The sequence below is a fragment of the Bos taurus genome, chromosome 6 (assembly GCF_002263795.3).
Source record: "Bos taurus isolate L1 Dominette 01449 registration number 42190680 breed Hereford chromosome 6, ARS-UCD2.0, whole genome shotgun sequence".
Lineage (NCBI taxonomy): Eukaryota > Metazoa > Chordata > Mammalia > Artiodactyla > Bovidae > Bos > Bos taurus.
Genome location: NC_037333.1, coordinates 109,931,809 through 109,954,599, shown reverse-complemented (window position 1 = coordinate 109,954,599; position 22,791 = coordinate 109,931,809).

The following is a 22,791-nucleotide window of genomic DNA, read 5'->3' as shown; positions in this document are numbered from 1 at the left end:
CGATGGAGGCAGAGCATTTAGGTGACTGGTCCAAGGTCACGCATGGAGCCGGTGACAAACAGGAAGCCAGGTTGGCTGACCTCCAGTCCTGTGTCCTTTCTCTGCACCTGGTCAAACAGAAACGCCTGTCACATGAGGGCATCAGGTAAAACAAACACCAAGCCTGCAACTGGCTTGATTCTGACTGCAAACGGCACAAAGCTCCAGCACTCCCTGGGACGGTGATCAGCCCAGAGTCAACACAGGGCATCTGATAGGGAGGCACAGTTGGCCCAGAAAAGGCTCAAACTCTGCAAAGCTCTAGGCATGTTTTGCCTCCAGCTTGGTCTATTGCTGTGCGACCCTGAGTGCGTTCCTTTACTTCTCTGGTTTCCAGTCCCTTCTGTAGAACTGAATGTTTGAAACCCCCCTCGAATTCCATGTTGGAGCCCTAACCCAGAATGTGATGATATGTGGAGTAGGCCTTGGGAGGTAATTAGGTTCATGAGGTCATGAGCTAGGGGACCCATCACTGGATTGGTATCCTTGTAAAAAAACAAAAACAAAAATAGCATCTATAAGCCAGGAAGTGGCCGCTCACCAGGAACAGAAACCGCCCCTTGATTTTGGACTTCCAGCCTCTAGAACTGTGAGAATGAATGTCTGTGGCTTAAGACCCTCGGTCTCTGGGATTTTCTGACAGCAGCCCCAGCTGATTAAGATGAAGGGTTTTATGAGCTTGATCTTGAAAGCTCCTTCTGGCTCTACGGTTCTAACATTCTTTCTCAAGGTCCCCTCTGCTGCTGGCTGAGTTCCCTCCTGCTACTCTGCTGTCCACCAGCCACTCCTCCTCTCTCGAAGGCTTTCTCCAGCCCCTCATCATTAATCAGAATCATCTGCCAATGCAGAGGTTGAGAGCATATCTCAGCTTACAGGTGTCTGAAGAAGAAGCAGTGCCTTTGGGTCAAATCCAGATACTTCTCTTTAATTTATGTGACCTTGAGCAGGTTCTTCTCTTGGCCTCCATCTGCAAAGTTCATTTAATAATACTTACAGGGCAAAGGTCGCTGGAATTATTAAGTGGAATTAAACATGTCCAGTACCCAAATATTACCATGTGTTTCCTAGCAGTTTGGGGCTTCCCTCATAGCTCAGTCGGTAAAAAATCTGCGTGCCATGCAGGAGACCCAGGTTCGATTCCTGGGTTGGGAAGATCCCCTGGAGAAGGGTATCGCAACCCACTCCAGTATTCTTGCCTGGAGAATCCCATGGACAGAGGAGCCTGGCAGGCTACAGTCCATGGGGTTGCAAGAGTTGGACATGACTGAGTGACTAAAGAAAGAGAGAGAGTGCCCATGTAGACGGGGTGTCTGAAGCATTTTTCTGGAAAAAATTCTACAGTAAATAATTTGCCTTTACAGGGGACTATGGTCTCTCAGCTTTTCATTGTAGGGTGAATATGACCATGGACAGTATGTAACAAATGGGCATGGCTATGTTTCAATAAAACTTTATTTATAAAAGCAGGTTGCAGACTGGATTTGCATCCCTGCCCAGCAGCTGCATGTTTTTCTGTTCTATAGATTAGATTATGATTCTCATTACTTTTTCATTGAAACACATTTTAGGCTGTTTTACACTGGGTCTCTGTCTTTCTCCTCCCCTTCTGGCCTCGCCCTTCTTTCTCAGATTATAGGCACCTTGACAGCAAGACGAGATGTTCTCATTGATGTCTCTTCACCTGGATTTTCAAGCACAAGCACTCTTAGAAGTGCTGCGTTGTTGAAATGGAATGAAAAGGAATCCCCCCACTCTGATTCCAGGCCCAGAGTCCAGCATCTGAAGGCCCCCAAACACAACTGGAGAAGACATCCTTTCTCAGGACCTATGGGGCCTGAAGACGGGTGGACTTTGCTTTCCAAAGAGATGCTGTGCTTTGAGTTCAGTGACTCACCCCAGCTACATGCTGGCGAAGTGGCCAGCAGTGGAGCGGGCGTGGAGGCCCTGGCAGAGGTTTCCTGTCCCCTCAGCCTCACCTTGGGCTCCGCTGATAGGGAACCCATTGTTCCTCGTCCATTGTGTGGTGCTGAGGGTGATGGGCAGGGTGGGGAGCAGCCACTTATTTTAGGGAGCTCAGCTCAATGAAAACAGATAAAGGGTCAGGAGGGGAGGAAGTGGGTGCTCGCCACACCAGCTCGGAAATTAAAGTGACCTGTCGGGTGAGTGTCCTCAAAGCAAGGATGACATTTGCTGAGAGTCTGTCTGGGCTTGGAATGGGAACTGGGCTCTGAGATGCTCGTCACTGGAACATGCAGAGATTAAGTAGCCCATCTGGCAGTTATTCTGCCCGTCTCAGGGTCCTGGCCGGCGGCCAGGCGGGAACAAACCACGCGCTTTTCCGTTAATCCTAGTGCAGCTCCAACAGCACCCGCAGGCCCCAGCTCCGCGGGATTAGTCAGGGCCACCCTGCTTGGCTCTGCAGTAGGGAAGCCCCTACAATGCCCCTGGCTGCCCCCAGGGCCCGCGACACGGCCAGACACCAGGAGGGGCCGGGGCGAGCGTGGGTGACGGGAGACCCTGGCTTTCAGCGTCACGGGCTTAGGTTGACTCCTGGCTCTGCAGAGACAAGAGGAAGAACTTCATCCTCCTTCAGGGGAAAGATGGTCTCTGGGGACTGACTTTTGGGCTTCACAGTTTAACTGTGTCACCCGCTCTGTGAGTTGGGCACTTTGCTTACATTCTGGGTCTCGGTTTCCTCCCAGTGTGAAACGGGAGCAGTATGGTGCCTCCTCCAAGGGCTGTTGCGAGCATCACACGAGCCCGTGAACATACACACACACCCCACGGATACATACATACACACCAGACATCACACACACCACACCACACACACATGTCACACACACCACACATACACACACACACCACATCACACACATATACAACACACACACACACACCCCACACACATATCACATACACCACACACACCACACACACACCACACCACACACACACAACACACATACCATATACACAACACAACACACACACCACACATGCAACATACAACACACACACAACACATCACACACACACTACATCACACACACAACACACTACACACACCACACATGCAACACACAATACACACACACCACACACACAACACACCACACATGCAACACACAATACACACACACCACACACACAACACACCACACATGCAACACACAATACACACACACCACACACACAACACACCACACATGCAACACACAATACACACACACCACATCTCACACCACACAATACACACACACCACATCTCACATACACACAACACATCACACATACCACACACAACACACACACATAGCACATCACACACATACACAATACACACACACCCAGCACACAACATATCACATACACTGCACACACAACACATCACACACACAACACACATACCATACACACAACGCACCACACACACAACACATGCAGCATGACTCAGTGGTAAAGAATCCGCCTGCCAATGTGGGAGACGCAGGTTTGATCCCTGTGCTGGGAAGATCCCCAGAGAAGGAAATGGCAACCCACTCCAGTATTCTTGCCTGGGAAATTCCCTGGACAGAAGAGAATGTCCAAGGGGTGTCACAAGTCGGACAGGACTTAGTGACTAAACAATGAGAACAAATGACTGGCGAGTATTTCCTCACCCATAAAGGGGGATAATGACAACCGCTTCTCAGGGTCCCTGTTAGATGAAATCATGAAGGTGAAGCCCCATCCCTGGTGCATAGGAGGTCATCAGTGAACGTCGGTCACTCTGTGGCTCCCATCACTGCAGATTCATTGTGTGACTTTAAGTTAATCATCAAGAATCTCAGATTGTAGACCAGCTCTGCCAACAATTAGCTGTGTGGCCTCAGGCTGGTTACTGGCCCTCTCTGTCCTTAGATGTCTTTACTCTAAGATGAGTGAGTCAGACTAGATTTTTTCTTTCTGCTTTAATATTTCAGCTTTTGTGGAAGGTTGGGGAAACAGCATGGATGATGGCTTTGTAGAGATTTGCCTTTCACACTAGTTTGATGTAGACGGGAGAGGGTCACAGGCAGAATGTTCCAGCATGTGACAACCGGTGACACATGACAAGGCAGGGGCCCCCTGTGCAACCCACTAAGATTTCTTTCTTCCAAAGAAGAGAGTGGCTTCCTTCCCCCTTAGTGGCCCTTGGACTCATCATCACCATCACCACCAGTATCACAATTATATTAAAGAGGTATTAAGTGCTTCACACATATTAATTCATTTGACCCTCACAATAATGAGATGCCATTATTAGCCTCGTGTTGCAGATGAGGAAACAGGACACAGAGAAAGTAACATAGCCAGAGTAACACACATACTAAGTGGAAACGGGCTTTGACCATCATGGTTAGGGTTCTGAGGCTGCCTCTTGGCTGCAGGACTTACCTGGCGAGCCAGGTAAACGATCAGACTGCTGGCTGCAGAATATCCAGTGAAGCGGGGCAAGCCGGGTAAGTTCACCCAGTATCAAGTGAACTGGGCCAGGGGCAGATGGACTGAGTTCATCAGGGCCCATCTCACCCCTGCTGGAGGTTGAGGGCAGATGGCACGTCTTCTCTGGGTCACGGCTGCCCAGCTTCTGAGGGTTGATTAAGAACGCTGCCTTCAGCTAGTCCTGGGAGAGGGGGCAGGGGGTGTCCTGTTGAAAGGGCACACTCAGTTCTTACCAGCCTCCTTGCTAGAATCCTCATGAAGGCAATGACATGCGTTACTATCGACACAGGATCATGTGTGGGCCTGAAAGGGCAGGTCTTTGCCAAGGAAAGATGCTGAGGCATCTTAAGTGCAAGAAGACCTGAAACAGAGAATCAGAGATCCCACAGACCTTCCATATTGCTTGGCTCTGTGTCCTAAGAAACACTACGTATTAATGTGACATAGACCTCTGTGTGCTTTGGTTACTCAGCCTCTTTGGACAGGTCCAAGGTAACCTCCCAGGGCTCTCTGGAGAAGACAAAAAGAGTGCACTCATGTGATGTTCAGAGAATATCCAGAATGTGACCCCACTGCTTCCACACCGGCTCCAAACCCCTTGGAAGCTGCTACCATGTCATTAAGACAATTCACCAAGCATTTAACCTTTGGCTGGATGCAGTGCTTCCATTTTACAGATGAGGAAGCTGAGGTTCAGGCTTAAGTCAATTGATCACAAGCACACAGGTTGTGGCAGGGCTGGGATGTGCACTCTGAACTGCTCTGATCCCACAGAGGAGGATCTCACCCCTTAGCTGAACGCACAAGGTACTTGCAGTCTTATCCCATCATCCCTGCTCACTTGTGTCAAGCACAGCTGCCAGAAGTTCTTGCTGCTCCCAGACCCTCTGCTAACCCTAACCCATCTTGCTTCGGCCCATGCATCTGACAGGATTTCCCCTTCACACTTTTCTACTCATTTACTAACATCATGCGTCATTGTCACAGGAGGTATTTTAAATTATTTGTTCACCAAATTCTGAACAGCTTCCAGGCTACTCTTCTTTAATCCATCTTCATGCATTCAGTCTTTTCTTCACACTTCTGACCTATAGACCTTTCTAGAAGATACATCTGATCCCACCTTTAGTAGCTTCCTATGATTGTTGAACGGTTCCCTGGTTGCTCAGTGGTAAAGAATCCACCTGTAATGCAGGAGATGTGGGTTCGATTCTTGGGTTGGGAAGAGCCCCTGGAGAAGGAAATGGAAACCCACTCTGGTATTCTTGTCTGGAAAATCTCATAGCCAGAGGAGCCTAGAGGGGTGCAGTCTATGGCATTGCACAGAATCCGATGTGACTAAACAACTAAACCACCACCATTATTGGTGAGGTGCCTGGCAGACAAGACCAGTTCTGGCTGTTTCTTGCCTCCCCTTCTCTTGAATCCTGCCCCACCTGCTCCCCCACCCCACTCTGAACTTGGATCAGTTCCTTGGTGGGTGCTCCCTCTCTCACCTCCTCCCCTTCTGTCTCAGTCAGCTCAGGCTGCTGTAACAAAATGCCATAGACTGAAGGGCTTAAACAATGTATGTTTATTTTCTCTCAGTTCCCAAGGCAGGAAGTCCAAGATCAGGGTGTTAACATGGTTGGATGGTGGTTACAGCTTTTTTTCTGGTTGACAGATGGCCACCTTCTGGCTATGTTCTGATATAGCAGAGAGGGAAGGTGGGAGAGAGGGAGCTGCAGTCTCTCTTCCCCTCCTTCAGTTCAGTTCAGTCACTCAGTCATGTACTGACCCTTTGTGACCCCATGAACTGCAGCACTCCAGGCCTCCCTGTCCATCACCAACTCCTGGAGCTTACTCAAACTCATGTCCATTGAGTCAGTGATGCCATCCAACCATCTCATTCTCTGTCGTTCCCTTCTCCTCCTGCCTTCAATCTTCCCCAGCATCAGGGTCTTTTCCAATGAACAGAACTTTTCCAATTTCCAAAGGTCTTTCCAGTTCTTCGCATCACGTGGCCAAAATATTGGAGTTTCAGCTTCAGGATCAGTCCTTCCAATGAATATTCAGGACTGATTTCCTTTAAGATGGACTGGTTGGATCTTCTTACAGTCCAAGGGAATCTCAAGAGTCTTCTCCAAGAAGACTAGTACCCTTGTAAGGAGGGGAAGAAGAGTTAGGGAAGACTCCAACTCTCCTTCCCCTCCTTACAAGGGTACTAGTCTCTCTATAGAGCATATGATGTGAGCATTGGACCACAAAGAAGGCTAAGCACTGAGAATTGATACTTTTGAGCTGTGGTGATGGAGAAGACTCTTCAGAGTCCTTTTGATAACAAGGAGATCAAACCAGCTGAATCTCCAATACTTTGGCCACCTAATGTGAAAAGCTAACTCATTGGAAATGACTCTGATGTTTAGAACGATTGAGGGCAGGAGGAGAAGAGGATGACAGAGGATGAGATGGTTGGATGGCATTACTGACTCAATGAACATGTCTTTGAGCAAACTCTAGGAGATAGTGAAGGACAGGGAAGCCCGGCATGCTGCAGTCCATGGGGTCACAAAGAGTCAGACCTGACTTAGTGACTGAACAACAAACAACAGTCTCTCTATGGGGAAAGAGGGTGGTTCCCCACCCTCAGGATTTTATCTAAAACCCTAATTACCCTACAAAGGCCTGACTTCTAAATACCATCACATTGCAGGTTAGAGTTTCAAGATAGGAACCTGGCTGGGGTGGGGTGGTGGTGATTTAAGCATTCAGTTCATAGCACCTTATCATATGGTCCTCTGTCTTCCTGGAAGCCTCTACTCTGCCATCTTCAATGAGGAATGTTTGTTTATTCTAGCAATCTGGGTTTAAATCATCTCTTCTAAACCAAGACAAGCTGTTTCCTGGTGGCTCAGTGGTAAAGAATCTGTCTGCCAATGCAGGAGACATGGGTTTGATCCCTGGGTCAAGAAGATCCCCTGGAGAAGGAAATAGCAACCTGCTCCAGTATTCTTGCCTGGGACCGAGTGGCCTGGTGGGCTGTAGTCCATGGGGTCACAAAAGAGTTGGACGTGACTTAGAGACTAAAGAACAACAAACCAAGACAGATCTCTGGGTGTGTTCTTACAGCGCCCTTCAAAACCTCCTACCAACATACACACACACACAATATGCTGTTTGTTAAGGTCTCTTTTCACTGAAAGACAATGAGATTCACAAGGGCAGGTAGCCTGGCCACTACATGCAGAGATCCTGGTACCCAGCAGCTGCTCCATGGACACCAGTAGGATGGATGGATGATTGAGTGCCGGGATTCACCAAGATCACATCCAGAGCCTTGGCATTCTAAATTCCCATCCCAAACCATTTCTCTGAGTTGATTTGGTCCTGGACCCTGCTGGCAGGCTCACTCCCTAGTCCAGATTATTTTCTTAGTGACTCTCACCTTTACCCCTTATTAAAGACCATAGGACATGGTGCTCCCTATCTTGTTTGCACCTTTCCATTATAATTCTGTTACACTTGTTATATTTTGTCTGCTACCCAAGTTGTGATTTTATCTTCTTTAATTTTTACATCAAAAAAGTCTTCAAATTTTGGACCATCTACAATTTGCATAGTTTTTGTTTTTTTCCCTCCTCCCATTTCCTTAATTCAAGGCACTGACTTAAAAATACAGTTCAGTTGAAGCTCGTAGGCAATTATTGTCTGTTAGTTGTGATCAAGCATGGGCAAAGCATTGTCCCGGTCTCCAGGGAGTGTGCAGTCTTGTATCTCTGAATTCTGTCTGACTCCAGGCTGTAAGGAGAATGTGTTGGGGCATTTCTTGGCTCTGGACATTACACAGATGCTAGTAACTTGTCTCCAGGAACTGACTGAGTGGCTTAAGACAACAGGCATTTATTCTCCTACAGTTCTGAAGGCTAGATATCTAAAGTCAAGGTGTCAGATTGCCCATATGTCTTCCAAAGGCTCTTGAGAATGTTCCTTCCTTGATTTCCTCTAGCTTCTCCAGGCAAAAATACTGGAGTGGGTAGCCATTCCCTTCTCTAGGGGATCTTCCCAACCCAGGGATGGAACCTGGGTCTCCTGCATTGCAGACAGATTCTTTACCATCTGAGTTACCAGGGAAGCTGAACTTATGGTAGCAGTCATCAATACTTGGTGTTCTTTGGCTTCTAGAAAGATCACTCCAATCTCTGTGTCCAACTTCACAAGGTATTCTCCTGTGAGTTTCTGTTTCTCTTAACATCACCAGTTATGCTGGATTAAGGGCCCACCTTAATCTACCATGACCTCATCTTAACTTGCTTACATCTGCAGAGACCCAGTTTTCAAAGGTCACATCCACATATACCAGGGCTTAGAACTCAAATACATATCTTTTGAGGGACACAAAGCAATCCATAACACTGGACCAGGCACTGTGCTAGAAGCAAGGACACAGAGATGAAGGATAATGGTTCTGCTTTGGAACCAACAGGATCTAAAGGGTTAGTGGGATGAGTCAGACAAATAAGCAGATAAAGAATGTATAATGCAATCAGTTCCAGAGTAGTTGCATTAGCAAAATGCATCTCTTTCCAGTAATCGGGTTGCTTCCCTTAATTTTAACATTTAACTTTATTTTCTTATTTTATTGATTCCTAAGGTTGGTTACACACTGGTGAACTGAAGTTATGATTCAAAATGGTGACAATTGCCACTCCTCGGCAAGGACCACTCCCCAGGCTCTCAGTTTCCTCATATGTGAAAGAATCAGTTGGACACACTATTGGTTCTTAACTCCAATAACCCACCAGAATCCCTTGGTGAGAATTCAAAAACCACTGTGACCTATATGGGGAAAGAATCTAAAAAAATGAGTAGATATATGTATGTGTAACTGAGTCACTTTCCTGTGAAGCAGGAAGTAATACAACATCGTAAATCAATTACTGTTGTTCAGTCTCCAAGTTTTGCCTGACTCTTTGCGACTCCATGGACTGCAGCACATCAGGCTTCCCTGTCCTTCACCCTCTCCTGGAGTTTGCTCAAACTCATATCCAATGAGCAGGTGACACCATCCAACCGTCTCATCCTCTTTCATCCCCTTCCCCTCCTGCCCTCAATCTTTCCCAGCATCAGGGTATTTTCCAGTGAGTCAGCTCTTCATGTCGGGTGGCCAAAGTACTGAAGCTTCGGTATCAGTCCTTCCGGTGAATATTCAGGTTAATTTCTTTTGGGATTGACTGGCTTGATCTCTTTGCTGTCCTAGGGACTCTCAAGGGTCTGCTTCAGCAGCACAGCTTGAAAGCATCCATTCTTCAATGCTCAGCCTTCTTTATGGTCCAGCTCTCACATTCGTACATAACTACTGGAAAAACCATAGCTTTGACTATATGGACCTTTGCTGGTCAAGTGATGTCTCTGCTTTTCAATACGCTATCTAGGTTTGTCAACTATACTCTAATAAAAATTAAGCAAATTACTACTGACAGCTGGGTGCCCCTCAGGGATTCTGATTCCATTATTCTGCATTGGGGTTTGGGCATGACTATTTTATAAAGACTTTCTAGATTATTCTAATAGGCAGCAGGCCAAGGACTAGAGGCCTTCAAGGTCATTTGGACCTACCTGCTCTGCAGGTCATGGGTTCTCATCAATTATGTGCTTTCCTTCCCAGGTTAAAGGTGCACCAGTGGCTTCTGCCAGAGCTGAGTCCAGGCAAGACTGGACTGAGTCCAGGCAAGATTATCTTCCTATCTGTTAGCCAACTGCTACTCCTTCCGGCACTTTAACTCCCTGACTTCATAGCCTGAAAGCCTCTGAAGAAGCTGTCTACAATAAAATGCTCTGGGGCTGGGAGGGACCACCAGCCAGTACAGAACAGAGATATCAGCACCTGTGAATTAGGTGTTAATTGTGTCCTGACAAAGCTGGCCCTGTGATGGGAGAATCTTCAGGGACCATGCATACTACTCAGGCCAGCAAGTCTCCTGCTTTCCTGGGCTCAGAAGTCCAGGTGGTAAAAGAGTTTGGGGAAAATAACCTGGTGAGAGGCCAGAAGCTGGAATGATAATTATAGGTGAACAGTTAGAAATGGCATGAGAATTTTAAAAGATTTTATCTTTTGTCTTTCTCATATCTATAATCCAGCTTGTTTCTAAGTAAGTCTTATTGGGTCTTCACCTGGGTTTAAATCCCCCTCTACCTCCCTTTAACTATGACCTTTGGTAAATTATGTAACCTCTCTGGGTTTGGGGCTTCCTGTGTGGATCAGCTGGTAAAGAATCCACCTCCAATGCGGGATACTTGGGTTCGATCCCTGGGTTGGGAAGATCCCCTGGAGAAGGGAAAGGCTGCCCGCTCCAGTATTCTAGCCTGGAGAATTCCATGGACTATATAGTCCATGGGGTCGCAAAGAGTGGGACATGATTGAGCGACTTTCACTTTCACTCTGGGTTTTAGTTTCTTCATTGTTTAAGCACAGCATCATTAGACTGTTGTGCTAAAGGTAAGGTTTACATGTGACACTGTATATAAATTTCTTAGTGTGATTCTAGCACACAGAGAAACATAATCAGTGTTTTCTATTACTGAGTTGTTCACCTAAATATTATTAGCTGTTGAGCCTTCTGATGAGAGCAGAAACTAAAGGGAATTGATTCCAAGTATATACCAGATGCTGGGTTAAAAAATTACATACATAGAATATCATTTAATATTTATCATCGACATGTGATGTAGGCATCATTATTTCCACTTTACAGTGAAGAAACTGAGTCCCAGTGAGGTTAAAGGTCATACAAAGGCCACACAGTGGCCTGTGGGTGAAGAGAGAGGCATTCTGTCTTGCCTATTTTTGTAGCCTCCAAAACACTCAGCACAAATACTGGATATCTTTTAGATTTTGCAAAAATCAATGTCAAATGGATAAATTCAGTGAATGAATGGCGCACAAAACAACGCCCCCCATTCCTCTTACGACTAGCCCCTACGTCCTTCACACGCCCCACTTGCCTGTCCAGTCTTGTTTAATTCCACCTCTCCTTGAAACCAGTCCCATGGGAGCTGCCTGTCATTCCAGGCTGCCTCCCGTCTGGAAACCTTTATGTATCAGCTCCCTTCTACTTGGAAGGTGGCCTCCGCTCTAACCAGCTTCAAAACAGTAAGTATCCATCCTTTTACTTGTAGCTGAAAGCCCCCTAGGGAAGGTCATCTTGCCCCCGAGACACAATCACTTCCTCTAACCTTGGTTCACACAGCACGATTCTGTATTTTTGCTAATACTTAATTCTGTGTGCTTGTGTGAGTACTGAATTCGCGTTAGGCCTCCTGACTAGGCAGGAAGATCTCTCAGAGCAGGGAGGACTAGTTGGCTTGCTTGTGTGTTTTATATTCAGCTCTCTCCCCCCAGGACTCAGAGCAGTGCCTGCACAGAGCAGACTCTCCTAATGGTATCACGACGTGGTAGGTAATTGAGTGCTATGAGTCATAAGATACAAACCAGACTCTAGTTTGTGCCCTTTTTTCTCTGCATCGTTTCATTCACTCGAAGTTATCTAGTCACTGATCAGAACAAATCCGACCTTATCTCAGTGGCTTCACCTTTGCATCCCTTCGTTTCTGTCCACAATTGAACAAAGGCTACAGTGTTCAGACTGCTGACTAGCAGGTTTACAGGTGAAGCCTTTCATGTGGATCCAAAGCCCTGCAGAACCAACAGGTGATGGGGCCCTAAGGAGCTTGTTGTTTGCAGAGACGGGGATGGGCCTAGAGACTCATACAGAGTGAAGTAAGTCAGAAAGAGAAAAACAAGTTATCATACAAGAATGCATACATGTGGAATCTAGAAAAAATAGTATGGATGAACCTATTTGCAAAGCAGAGATAAAGACATGGGCGTAGAGAACAAGCATATGGACGTTAAGGGGAAAAAGGAGGGGTGGGGTAAACTGGGAGACTGGGATTGGCATGTACACGCTACTGTGTTGGGGCTTCCCAGGTGGCACCAGTGGTGAAGAGCTTGCCTGCAATGCAGGAGACAGAAGAGACGCGGGTTCAGTCTCTGGGTTGGCAAGATCCCCTGGAGGAGGGCATGGCAACCCACTCCAGTATTCTTGCGTGGAGAATCCCATGGACAGAGGAGCCTGGTGGGCTACAGTCCAAGGGCTGCAAAGAGCTGGACACAGCTGAAACAACTTAGTACACACTCACCCACTACTATGTTTAAAATAGATATCTAATGAGAACCTACGGTATAGGATGGGCTTTCCGGTGGCTCAGTGGTAAAGAATCCATCTGCCAATACAGGGGACATGGGTTCGATTCCTGGGTTGAGAAGATCCCGTGGAGAAAGAAATGGCAACCCATTCCAGTATTCTTCCCTGGGAAATCCCATGGACAGGTGGAGCCCAGTGGGGCTACAGCCCACGGAGTCACGAAAGTCAAACATGACTTAGAGATTAAACAAAAACAACCAACAACAACTGTATGGCACGGGGGAGTCTGTCCTACAGTCTGTCTGTAGGATATATATTATGTTAAACTGAAAAATGCATTCCAGTAGACAGTGCCCGCGTGCTAAGTCACTTCAGCCCTGTTTGGCTCTTTGCTATCCCATGGACTGTAACGCATCAGGCTCCTCTGTCCGTGGATTCTCAGGGCAAGAATACTGGAGTGGGTTGCCATGTCTTCCTCCAGGGAATCTTCCCGACCAAGGGGTTGAACCCGAGTCTCTCATACTTCCTGCAATGGCAGGTGGGTTCTTTCCCACTAGTGCTGGCTGGGACACACCCACTATACATTCAGTTCAGTTCAGTTCAGTTCAGTTGCTCAGTCGTCCAACTCTTTGCGACCCCATGAATCGCAGCACACCAGGCCTCCCTGTCCATCACCAACTCCCGGAGTTCACTCAGACTCACGTCCATCGAGTCAGTGATGCCATCCAGCCATCTCATCCTCTGTCGTCCCCTTCTCCTCTTGCCCCCAATCCCTCCCAGCATCAGAGTCTTTTCCAATGAGTCAACTCTTCGAATGAGGTGGCCAAAGTACTGGAGTTTCAGCTTTAGCATCATTCCTTCCAAAGAAATCCCAGGGCTGATCTCCTTCAGAATGGACTGGTTGGATCTCCTTGCAGTCCAAGGGACTCTCAAGAGTCTTCTCCAACACCACAGTTCAAAAGCATCAATTCTTCAGCACTATACATTAGATGCAGACAAATACTGTTTGATTCCACTTATATGCACACACACATGAGGCATCTGAAATAGTCAAATTCATAGAGTCAGAAGCTACCAGGTAGATGCCGGGGACTGGGATTGGGGGTGGGGTAGGCGGGGGAATGGGGAGTTAGTGTTTAATGGGGACAGAATTTCAGTTTAGGAAGGTGAAAAATTCGGGAGATGGATGATGGTGAGAGTTACACAACAATGTGGATGCGATTAGTGCTGCCGAACTATATAGTTAAGTCTGGTTAAAATAGTGTGTTTTATTACATGTGACTTATACTACACACACACACACACATTAAAGAAGACGAAGGAGACCTGGAGGAGCTAGAGCTCATGAAGGCTGGGCAGAGCTGGACTGTAGAGAAGGGAGGTGTCAGGGAAGGGCGATTTTGCATCACTGGTAGATTTTAAACTTGTCTTAGCTTGGTGGTTAGAAGTCTAGGGTTCTGGAAGCTGATTTCTTGGGTTCAAACCCTAGCTCTACTGCTTGTTGGAGAGTTCCCAGGAAAGCTCATGAGCCTCTCTGTGCATTAGTTTTCTCATCTATTGAATGGAGGTTAGGGATCAGTTCAGTTCAGTCACTCAGTCATGTCCGACTCTTGAGACCCCTTGGACTGTAGCACGCCAGGTTTCTCTGTCCATCACCAACTCCTGCAGCCTGCTCAAACTCATGTCCATCAAAACAGTGATGCCATCCAACCATCTCATCCTCTGTCATTCCCTTCTCTTCCTCCCTTCAATCTTTCCCAGCATCAGGGTCTTTTCCAATGCATCAACTCTTAGCATCAGGTGGTCAAAGTATTGGAGCTTCAGCTTCAGCATCAGTCCTTCCAATGAATATTCAGGACTGACTTCCTTTAGGACTGACTGGTTTGATGTGCTTTGTAATACAGGGGACTCTCTAGACTCTTCTCCAACAACACAGTTCAGAAGCATCTCCTATCTAATGGGGTTACTAATAAGAATTTTTTTGTTCAATTGCTAAGTCATGTCAGACCTCTGCAACCCCATGGACTGCTGCATGCCAGGCTTCCCTGTCTTCCACTATCTCATGGAGTTTGCTCAAACTCATGCCCATTGAGTCAGTGTTGTCATCCAACCATCATCCTCTGTTGCCCCCTTTTCCTTATGCCCTCAATCTTTCCCAGCATCAGGCTCTTTTCCAATGAGAAGTAAATACATGAAAAAGTGTACTGGGCTTAGAACAGAGCCTGGCACATAGGATGCACCAGGAATGGTGACTGGATACTAGTTGTCACTGTTCTTGGTGTTTTTAGTCCATGTAGAGAAAAAATCCATTACTATATCACTCCTGACCTCCTCTCCTGGAGGAGAGGACTAACTCAGTTCACTGGAGAGTTTAGGAGGAGAAACTGGTCCTGTGGAGAAGTATCTTTCTCTTAGGGGGTTCCTGGGGACACATGTTAAACCCAGCTCCTCCAGAATCAGACTTGCCCTTCCTTGGAGCTGCGTGGCAGGTGAAAAATTCTGACCAGTTCTGGAATTCAGAATTAGGAGACTGGAATGTCTGTGGCTATAAAAGCCAACTCTCTAATATCAGCTTAAGAGTGGTCAAACTTTGACCCCATCTGCTTGCCTCCTTTCTTCTATTTCTCCACTGATTTGGAACTTAAATAAAAAAGAGGATAGCTATTTATTGGTTGCTCTTAAAGACCCTCATGCTGAGGCTGAAGCTCCAATACCTTGGCTACCTGATGTGAAGAGTCAAGTCATTGAAAAACCCCTGATGCTGGGAAAGACTGAAATCAAAAAGAGAAAGGGCAAGAGAGGATGTGATGGTTAGATAGTATCACCAACTCAATGGACATGAGTTTGAGCAAACCCTGGGAGACAGTGGAGGACAGAGGAGCTTGATGTGCTACAGTCCATGGGGTCACAAAGAGTCAGACACGACTTAGTGACTGAACAGTAACAACCGAAGATCCTCAATAGGATCAATTTAAATTGAGTAGAAAAGCATAAGATAATGAATGGCAGGGGTCTTAGTAACCCAAGAGCGGAAGGTTCACACTGAGAAGTTGGGAAACCCCAAATAAAAAGTCAGGGCCCTGGGACTTCCCTGGTGATCAGTCCAGTGGCTGAGATTCCTTGCTTCCACTGCAGAGGATGAGAGTTTGATCTCTGGTGGGAGAATTAGGATCCTGAATGCTGTGTGGAGGGGCCAAATACCCCCCTGCAAAAGTCAGCATCCCTTTGGGGTGGTCAATGGGAACAGCAAATCAGTGTAGCCTACATGGTCAATGGGTTTGATTTCTTCACTTTCACAGAATGCAGAGTAAGCTAATTCCTAGCATAGCAGCCAGGGGTGCTGAAGATATTGAAACTCAAAGTGTCATGGCATCTATTTCTATCTGTAGACAATGAGTTGTGAGTTCAGACTCCCAGCAGTGACTCAGATCAATGTGTATAATGTGTGTGGAACCCACAGGTGTGGCACAATACACAAAGAGAGGACTCAGGACACAGTGTGCCGAGATCAGATACGGTCAGTGGGCTGCAGGGCTGTGCAAACAGAGCACACATACTCAGGCTGAGGGATAATTACGGGCGGCTATTTGTTGACCATTGCGTGGAGCACGCTATCTAACCCAATTATTTAAGATGACTTGCAAACCAAACTAGGAGCAAACATACAGGCAAAAGCTGAGCCTTGAAACTTGGAAAGGACACTGCAGTCACGTGACCACAGCAGTAGGAGGACTCAGAAAGGGACCAGCAGAACTCGGTCAGTACGACATGGAGGAGCAGTTCACCCCAAACCAGAGCACTACTCTTTTCTTTGTCATACCTGGCTAGATAGGTATCTAGAAGTAAATCAGAAATAAATGTTAGACCACATTATAGGTCAACAGTTCGTGCATGCATGCTAAGTTGCTACAATTGTTTCCAACTCTTGGTGACCCTATGGGCCATAGCCTGCCAGGCTCCTCTGCCCATGGGATTCTGCAGGCAACTGGCACAGGTTTCCAATTCCTCCTTTAGGGATCTTCCTGACCCAGGGATTGAATCTACATTTCTTATGTTTTGTGCATTGGCAGGCATGTTCTTTACTGCTAATGCTGCCTGGGAAGCCCCATAAGTCGTTGGTGTGTGTGTGAATGCTAAGTCGCTTCAGTCGTATGCAATCCTTTGCAATCCTATGGTTCAGTTCAGTTCACTTCAGTCCCTCAGTTGTGTCCGACTATTTGCGACCCCACGAATCGCAGCACACCAGGCCTCCCTGTCCATCACCAACTCCCGGAGTTCACTCAAACTCACATCCATCGAGTCGGTGATGCCATCCAGCCATCTCATCCTCTCATCCTCTGTCGTCCCCTTTTCCTCCTGCCCCCAATCCCTCCCAGCATCAGTCTTTTCCAATGAGTCAACTCTTCACATGAGGTGGCCAAAGTATTGGAGTTTCAGCTTTAACATCAGTCCTTCCAGGGAGCACCGAGGACTGATCTCCTTCAGAATGGACTGGTTGGATCTCCTTGCAGTCCAAGGGACTCTCAAGAGGCTTATCCAACACCACAGTTCAAAAGCAACAATTCTTCGGCGCTCAGCCTTCTTCACAGTCCAACTCTCACATCCATACATGACCCCTGGAAAAACCATAGCCTTGACTAGATGGACTTTTGTTGGCAAAGTAATGTCTCTGCTTTTCAATATGCTATCTAGGTTGGTCATAACTTTCCTTCCAAGGAGTAAGTGTCTTTTAATTTCAAGGCTACAATTACCATCTGCAGTGATTTTGGAGCCCCAAAACATTAAGTCTGACACTGTTTACACTGTTTCCCATCTATTTCCCATGAAGTGATGGGACCAGATGCCATGATCTTCGTTTTCTGAATGTTGAACTTTAAGCCAACTTTTTCACTCTCCTCTTTTACTTTCATCAAGAGGCTTTTCAGTTCCTCTTCACTTTCTGCCATAAGGGTGATGTCATCTGCGTATCTGAGGTTATTGATAGTTCTCCCGGCAATCTTGATTCCAGCCTGTGCTTCTTCCAGCCCAGCATTTCTCATGATGTACTCTGCATAGAAGTTAAATGAAGCAGGGTGACAATATACAGCCTTGACGTACTCCTTTTCCTATTGGGAACCAGTCTATTGTTCCATGTCCAGTTCTAAGTGTTTCTTCCTGACCTGCATATAGGTTTCTCAAGAGGTAGGTCAGGTGGTCTGGTATTCCCATCTCTTTCAGAATTTTCCACAGTTTCTTGTGATCCACACAGTCAAAGGCTTTGGCATAGTCAAGAAAGCAGAAATAGATGTTTTGCTGGAACTTAAGAGATGACTATAAATCCACTACAAAGTGCAAATAAGAAAATCAATCTTTCTGCACAATGAATATAGACAACAGGATCACCAAACACCAGACCTCTGACTTGCATCTTCCTTGCACACTTAAATCCAATTTTTTTTTTGATGGAAAATTCTCCCAGAACCGACACAAGTAGCAGGAACAGCACACTGAATATATTTCCTCTTAGTCTCTTGTTTGCCTCAACTGGCCCTTAAGGAAGCTTTGCACCATTGTAATGGCAAGAATTGAGTTTAAATTTTGCCTCCAATGAGGCTTATATTTGCCTCCAGGAGATAGTGAGGACAGAGGAGCTTGGCATACTGCAGCCCATGGGTCACAAGGAGTTGAAGATGACAGTGACTAAACGATAAGGAAAAATGTTGTAAGTCTTTCTGAACCCTGGGTTCCTCACCTGGAAAGTGGGGAACATGCTATCTCCCCTGATTAAGGTTGCTACAAGATTAAAAAGAAGAAAATGGACTAGTTCGTCAACAAAGTCAGTTTTCTTCTCAGGATAAAGGAGACTAGATTGAACATTCTAGGCTGCCTGTTGAAAGAGAATCTTGTGGAAGAATGGTAGTTTTCATGTGCAGTTTTTGCCCAGTTTTCACATGCAGAAAAATACTGCAAAAACTTTGTGGTGTTAAAGTGAAGGAAATACATGAAACATTCATCTTTCAGTTCGGATCTGACATGTTGAAATCTGCCCGGAGCAAAATTTTGTGGCTAAACTACAGACCCAGAAGATAACACTCTAAGTTAGAAGTTCTGCACCAAACTTTGTATCACAGCCCTATTGAAAAGAATATTTTAAGTCTACCATTGAGTGGTATTTGAGCTGATAAAGGTTTTGCAGAAGTAGGAAAGAAGAAAACAGGTAGCAAGATTTGTGTTGTTCTGTTTTTGTAGTTTTCCAGCTGGTGAAAACTAGAAGTGATTTCTCACAGACCATGTATTAGGATGTGTTGGGTGGACCTCAATTCCACAATAGTATCCGAGGCCCCTCCACACAGAGGCCCTCTGCTCACACAATTGTTGCACCTTTAGCAGGGATCCTGTCCTGAACGTTTTGCATCAGAAGGAGACCTCTATGAAAATGTACTTACTCCAACATACCTCGTGGAAGGGGCTGTGGTCTGACCCAGAGTATTCCTTGGACACCCACCATGGAAAATCTGGGGCCTATGAGTTTTTCATGAGTTTAAGTATGAATGTCTGATATCTGAAAATAAACAGAAGTTCCAAAGGGTGAGAAGAAAGCTTCAAAAGGAAAAACTAATATATGCTAGGTTAAAAATTTATAAAACTTTATGTCAGCTGATCTACTCAACATAGACAAACATATACACATGTATTTAATATATATGTAATTTATATTACATACACACACACACACACTTATCTATAGCTGTTGTTTCATTGCTAAATTGTGTCTGATTCTTTGCAATGCCATGGACTCTAATCCACCAGACTCCTCCATCCATGGGATTTCCCAGGCAAGAATACTGGAGTGGGTAGCTATTTCCTTTTCCAGGGAATCTTCCTGACCCAGGGATCGGACCCTCATCTCCTGCATTAGCAGGAGGATTCTTTTCAGCTGAGGCACCATATATAGAGCTTAAACCACAAGTGAAAGTCAAGGTTGCTCAATCTGTCTGATTCTGTGCAACCCCATGGACTATACACTTCATACCCAGGCAAGAATACTGGAGTGGATAGTCATTCCCTTCTCCAGGGGATCTTCCCAACCCATCGATCCCAGGTCTTCCACATTGCGGGTGGATTCTTTACCAGCTGAGCGATGAGGGAAGCTAAACCACATGGAAAAAGTCAATAATTTATAGCAAAACAAATTCAGGTCTAGCTTTATAACCATTAGCAGTTTCCTAAATGGAACAATATAACTAGCATTGGCTATGGATGGATTTTATTTTGATAAAATATGCAGAGGTCCTCTGAAAACAAGACTATCTAGATCCTCCTAAGGTTTAAAAGCAGCCCTTGCTGTATGAACCCCAGAAGGCTAATGTTTCCCTTCATCCAGGGAAAGAGTCCAAAGAAGGTCAGGGTACAATTGCATGTTGAGTACAAAATAAGCCTGGTGACATGTCACAAATTTCATAACCAAGGAGAGTTCTGAAGCCATAGTCAAGTTTATCCATGTATCTGGCAACTGGTCAGACACTTCTGATTTAATAGAACACAGCTCAACCCTTCATGCTGCTGGCGACACATGGCAGCTCTTAGGTTGGTAGTAAGCAGGACGGGGCAAGTGCAGAGTCATTTAACTGCCTTCCAAATGTTTTGGGATTCTCTTCTGCAAAGGAATTAATTCCCTCAGATTCAAGACAGAGATCAGAGACCAACGGGACATTTGTTAATTTTTTAAATCTTACAATAAGACAGATAAATCTACTATGGTAGATCTTTTTAAAAGATTGATTTGGAGAAGCTTGGGAATAAATGAGTGAGTCTTTAGAAGAGAAAATATGGGGAGAGCAAAGGGATGAATCATGTCTGCCAGTCAGTCTGATCGTCTATGAAACAGACATTAGATGACCTTGCCTGAAAGTGATCAGGTCTGTGGTTATGGTTTTCAACATGGATGTGCTTAAGCCCTGGGCAAGCCTTGGGTAAGACTCAAAGTGTATGCTCTTGAGAGGAGCAGACCCAAAGGACACTTCTGCAGGCAAGCAACTTCCGAAGATCTCAGTAATTGTGAGTCTTGGAGTTACTTCTACCCGTCCAAGTACATCCCCTTGTTTTCCCATGTACAACTTTTAAATATGTGAAAGTAAAACAAGGGCTATTTTCTCAACTACCCCATTTTCCATAGCGTTAGATATCAAAACTAAATTTATGGTAAATAACTAGATGTTTTACTTTTAACCATCAATTACTGAATTGTCAAGTGTGTGATTCTTCAACAAAACCAAAAGTCTTTTTCTTTAGCGTGTTTACAAATACTATGCACTATAAATGAAGAGAAGTGACATTTGTAGGTATTTTCTTTAACCATCTTTAGAGTGCAGTGGGCCTTCAGTGGGGCTAGTCTGGGAAGGTTCACATCCCCACGTCTGCCACTTAATGACTGTGTGTCTTTGGGCAAGTTATGTAAACTCTGTTCTTCCATTTATAACTCTGTGCAATGAGAAACATAAAACGAAAATCAGCCTCAAGGGGTTGCAATGAGGATTAAACAAAAAATAGAATAAAATTTGTGAAGTGCTTAGAACAATGCCTAGCACACGATAAACAATAGTAAATAAATGTTAGATGAGACTATTCTTTCTTGAAGCGAGTGCTTGCTATGAATCTAGCATTGTGCTAAGACAAGGGGTGGGGAACAGTTTGGAAACCCATGATTGGGGCCATAACTAGGATCCCTCTTCACAGCCTGAGTTTGAAAACAATTGAGGAACAGTTGATGTCGAGCCAATGTCTTAGATTTGTTATTGATAAAGTCCATGTGAAAGAACTTGTCTTAGACTGGGATTGAAAATGGGCTGGCTAACTTTAAAAACCCTGTCTTAACCTTGACAGAGCATACCCTGGTAAAATTTGAGTTTACAGCTCAGATCTACTAATTTAGGTCCCTGCTTTCACTAGTCCAGATGGGGAAGGGATGAGAGAGACCAGATCCCCAGGGGTTTGTTATCTTTGTAGATTTAACTCCATCCAATGGACTGATGGAAATTCCCTGGTGGCTCAGTGGTAAAGAATCCGCCTGGAATGTAGGAGACTCGGGTTGGATCCCTGGGTCAGGAAGATTCCCTGGAGAAAGAAATGTCAGTCCACTTCAGTTTTCTTCCCTGGAGAATCTGGTGGACAGAGGAGATTTGTGGGCTCCAGTCCATGGGGTCACAAAGAATCAGACACAACTAAACAAGAGCAGCAACGATGAACTGGATGACAAATGCAAAGAGTAAGTGATTACACCTCAGAGAGAAGTAAGGATAGAGGGAGAGACTAGAACTTGGAGAAAAGATCTTCTTATCACTAAATAAGGTGAAACGGTCTCTGTTACATCATGTGAAATTAAGTAAAGACAGTCTGGCATACTACCCAGAAACCAATGAGGGGCATCTAATCACACCTCAGCTCTCTAATGAATTTGTATGACCACAGCCTCAAGTTTTCTTCAGAACGAGCCTATAAACCCAACAAAAAGAAAGAGAACTGTCATTCATAGATGCCACAATTTCTCAGGTGATGAGCTAGTGCTTTATATGCCTTCTCTTATGTTGTCTCACCTGCTCAAGGTCAAGGAAGTAGGAATTGGGAATATACTCCCATGTAACTTTAGGTCCAAGAGGGAGGGGAAGGTGATCATAGCAAAATCCCACCTGACCCAATAGAACTTTGAATTTGTGTACCTGTGTTCTCCAAGATAACTATCATAGTCAGCATTTGTTTGATGTTAAAAAAAAAGTAAAAGGTTTTACACAACTCCTTTAGATACATTAAATTCTTTGATCTTTAAGATAATCCTTTGAAAGCGACTCAATGGCTCAACATATATTTTTTTGAGTGCTTATGCTGTGCAGGGCACAGGGCTTGAGCCCTGGGCTATAATGCCCAACAAATGCAAATACCATCCCTTACTTCTGGAGAACTTTCAGCCTTGATGTGGAAGAGAGGTGGAATCTAGAGAGCTCCATCACTGTGATGAAGGTAAAAGAGCAGCTTGTGTGGATCTGTGAGGGTCAGTAAGAGTTGGGGAGAGGTGTGCATGCATGTGTCATAAATTGCTTCAGTCGTGTCCAACTCTGTGTGACGCTAT